Genomic DNA, 4,626 nt, shown 5'->3' on the forward strand with positions numbered 1-4,626 from the left:
GCACATGATCAATCTAAAGTAAAAAGAGATGATCATCGGGGCTATAATAATGCACGGGGACGTGGCAAAGATAAGAGGCGATACACCAATCATCGAGGTGGTGGTCATGATTTCTCAAAATAACCCCTCAAAAATTAATTTTCATAGTTGTGGCATGAAAGCCCATTGGAAGAATGAATCGCACACATGAGCATTTTGTCAAGCTCTACCAAAATTCCTTTAAAAGGAAAGGAAATAAAGTGGTGCTTCCTCTTCCAATGCTATAGCTGAGTCACATATGACTCTTAAAGATGATGATAAGCCGGAAACATCTCAGAAATATGATAAGGATATTGAAGTAAATTTGGCTTTAAAGGATGATATTTTTGATGGCCTTAGTGACATTACTCATATGGAAGTTGATGACGATCTCTGTGATGTTTGATCTTTTAGCTTGGGAATGAAGTCTGTTAATATTTTACTTATTTGATTTTTAGTTATCATGTTCTTCATGTTGAAGTGTTTAAATTTCCGTTGTTAGTTTTATGTCGTACTTCTTTTAATGTATTTTTTTTTATTTTAATCAAAATCAATAGAAAGTGGCAGTTGTCAGTTGGATTCAAGATGAGTAATGGAGATGTATGCCTTCTGGATAGTGCTACAACACATACAATATTAAAAGAAAAGAAATACTTTTCTAATTTGGTTATGAAAATGGCATATGTCAACACAATATCAGGTAGTACAAAATTAATTGAGGGCTCTGGAAGAGCGACCTTATTACTACCTGGAGGGACAATATTGGACATTGATAATGCATTATATTGTACTAAGTCTTAAAGAAACTTATTATGTTTCAAAGTAATTGGCCAAAATGGCTATCACTTTGAGACGGTTAATGAAGGAAAGGTTGAATACCTTTACATTACTACAATTAATGTAGAGAAGAAAACTGTGCATGAAAAATTACCTGCATGTTCTTCTGGTTGTACTATACAAGTATAAGTAGAGTTGAATCACATGTCGTAGTAAACAAAATGTTTACTAATTTTAATGATTTTATCATTTGGCATGACCAGTTGGGCCATCCCAAATTTAATATGATGCGCAAAATCATCGAGAAATCACATGGGCACACTTTAAAGAGCCCAGATATCCTTCAATCAAAGGAATTCTCTTGTGTTGCTTGTTCTCAAAGAAAGTTGATTATTAAACCATCAACAGTTAAGGTTGGAATTGAATCCCCTGCGTTCCTGGAACGTATACATGGTGATATATGTGGACCAATTCAACCTGCATGTGGACCCTTTAAATATTATATGGTCTTGATAGATGCTTCTACAAGACGGTCACGTGTGTGTTTATTATCAACTCGCAACATGACTTTTGCGAGATTGTTGGCTCAAATAATAAGATTGGAAGCACAATTTCCAGATTATACAATAAAGACAATCCGTCTAGATAATGCTGGTGAATTTACATCTCAGGCATTTAATAACTATTATATGTCTACTGGTATAACAGTTGAACATCCAGTTGCGCATGTTTACACTCAAAACGGTCTAGCAGAATCATTGATTAAACGTCTGCAATTGATAGCTAGACCATTACTAATGAGAACAAAGTTATCTGTGTCTTTGTGGGGTCATGCTATTTTGCATGCAGCAGCACTTGTGCGCATAAGGCCGATCAATTTTTATTAATTCTCCCCATTACAGTTGGCTTTTGGTCAAGAGCCAAACATTTCCCATCTTAGAATTTTTGATGTGCGGTGTATGTCCCAATTGCTCCACCACAACGCACAAAGATGGGGTCCCAAAGAAGTTTGGGGATATATGTTGGGTATGAATCTCCTTCAATCATAAAATATTTGGAGCCTATGACTGGAGATTTATGTAAGGCAAGATTTGCTGATTGTCATTTTGATGAATCAGTATACTCAACATTATGGGTAGAACATAAGCAGTTTGGAAAAGAGATAGATTGAAATTTATCATCTCTATCTCATCTAGATCCTCGATCAAATCAATGTGAGCAAGAAGTTCAAAGAATAATTTATTTACAGAATATTGCGAATCAGCTTCCAGATGATTTTACTAATCTTCCAACGATTACTAAATTGCATATTCCACTTGGTAATGCTTCAGTTCGATTTGATATCCCGGCGGTGCAAATAGTTAAGGAGAATGAGTCTAGACCACATTTGATACGTGGTAGACAAATTGGGTTCCAAGGATTAAAATCATTGAAAGAGAAAAGGAATAAATGATCAAGATGATTATGGGTTGAAAGAAATTTCTCAAGATGATACCCAAGTCATAACACATGATGAAAAATCTGAGGAGGTTCAAACTTCTAAAAACAATGAAATTTCAAAAAATTATGTCTCGATGAGAAAGTTCTGAAACCAAAATAATGTTGTGATTGAAAACATATTTGCCTATAATGTTTCTATTGACATAATGCAACAAGATGAAGATTTCGAACAAAAATCTGTTCATGAATGTAGACAGAGAAATGATTGGCCAAAATGAAAGGTATCAAGCCAGTGGGGTACAAATGGATTTTTGTACAAAAAAGAAATGAGAAAGGTGAAATCGTGAGATATAAAACCCGACGTATTGCTCAAGGTTTTTCTCAAAGACCTGGCATTGATTAAATGGAGACATATTCTCTTGTGGTAGATGCAATCACCTTCAGATATCTCATATATCTTGTAATTCATGAGAAACTTGAAATGCGTCTAATGGACATTGTCACTGCCTATCTATATGTCTTATCAGACCACGATATTTCCATGAAAATTCCTGAAGCATTCAAAATACCTGAAGCATACAACGATTCAAGAGAAACTTGTTCAATAAAGCTTCAGAAATCATTGTATGGATTGAAACAGTCAGGGAGGATGTTTACAATCGTCTAAGTGAATATTTGTTAACGAAAGGGTACAAAAATGACCCGATTTGTCCCTTCATTTTTATTAAACGCTTGGAGTATGAATTTGTTATAATAGCTGTGTATGTTGATGATTTGAACATCATTGGCACTCGTAAAGAGCTTTTATAAGTTGTTGAGTGTCTGAAAAGAGAATTTGAAATGAAATATCTGGGCAAGACAAAATTTTGTCTTGGCCAACAGATTGAGAATTTTTCAAATGGAATACTTGTTCATCAATAAACGTACACAGAAAAGATATTAAATCATTTTACATGGATAAATCACATCCATTGAGTACTCCAATGGTGGTAAGATCACTTGACATCAATACAGATCCATTTCAACCTCAAGAGAAGGATGAAGATCTTCTTGGTGATGAAATCCTTACCATAGTGCAGTCGGGGCACTAATGTACCTTGCTAACAATACTCAACTAGATATATGTTTTGCAGTAAGTCTACTGGCAAGATTCAGTTCCTCTCCAACAAGAAGACATTGGAATGGTGTTAAACACGTACTTCATATATTCGGGGGACCAAGGACATGAATTTATTCTATTCCAATGAATCCATGTCAGAACTGATTGATTACGCAGATGCAGGTTATTTATCTGATCTGCATAAATTTCGATCATAAACAGTCTATTTGTTTACATGTGGAGACACGGCAATATCTTGGCGATCAATGAAGCAAACGTTGGTAGCCACTTCTTCAAATCATGCAGAAATACTAGTCATCCATGAAGCAAGTCGAGAGTGCGTGTGGTTGAGATCAATGACCCATCATATTCAGGAAATGTGTGGTTTTTCTTTGAAAAAGAATATGCCAACCACAATGGACGAAGATAATGCTGCATGTATAGCTCAATTAAAAGCAGGATACATCAAAGGAGATCGAACAAAGCATATTTCACCAAAGTTCTTTTTCATGCATGATCTTCAACAAAATGGTGAGATAGAAGTTCAACAAATTCGTTCAAGTGATAATCTTGTTGATTTATTTACTAAGGCATTGCCAACATCAACGTTTGAGAAGTAAGATACAAGATTGGAATGTGCCGTCTCCGAAATATCAAGTAAAGTTTCCATCAGTGTGAGTAAAATACGCGTTGTACTCTTTTCCTTAACTATGATTTTGTCCCAAGTTGGATTTTCCTAGTAAGGTTTTTAACGAGGCAACATTCAAAGTGTATTATGAGATATGTGTACTCTTTTTCCTTCACTAGGATTTTTCCCACTGGGTTTTCCTAGTAAGGTTTTAAGGGGACACATAATCTATGGATTTCCAAGGGAGAGTGTTGTAAATCCATTGTATAGTATAAGTGGATTATCCATTAGATTTATCCATTATTAAATGCATTCATGTGTATATGCTTCCAAGGTGATAAGAACTTTCAAGATAACTATGTATCTATTAATTAGATGACTTTTGGAGTGATATCTCAACATTATAAATAGAAAATCACTCACCATTTGAAAAACACACTTGAATAAGAAAATTTCTCTCCTCTATCTTAAACTTCTTGTCTTCTTCTTATTATTATAATATCTTGAGTTATCTTTATAATAAAATGTTACTTATTTAAATTTCTTACATCATTTTAAGCTAAATTTATGTAATACTTCATTAATTTAATGTTAACCGTTTATACCTATTTATTTTTATGTCGCTATCAATTTATAATACTCCATTATAATTTAATGCAAATCG

The sequence above is a fragment of the Solanum pennellii genome, chromosome 9 (genome assembly GCF_001406875.1).
Source record: "Solanum pennellii chromosome 9, SPENNV200".
In the NCBI taxonomy this organism is placed as follows: Eukaryota; Viridiplantae; Streptophyta; class Magnoliopsida; order Solanales; family Solanaceae; genus Solanum; species Solanum pennellii.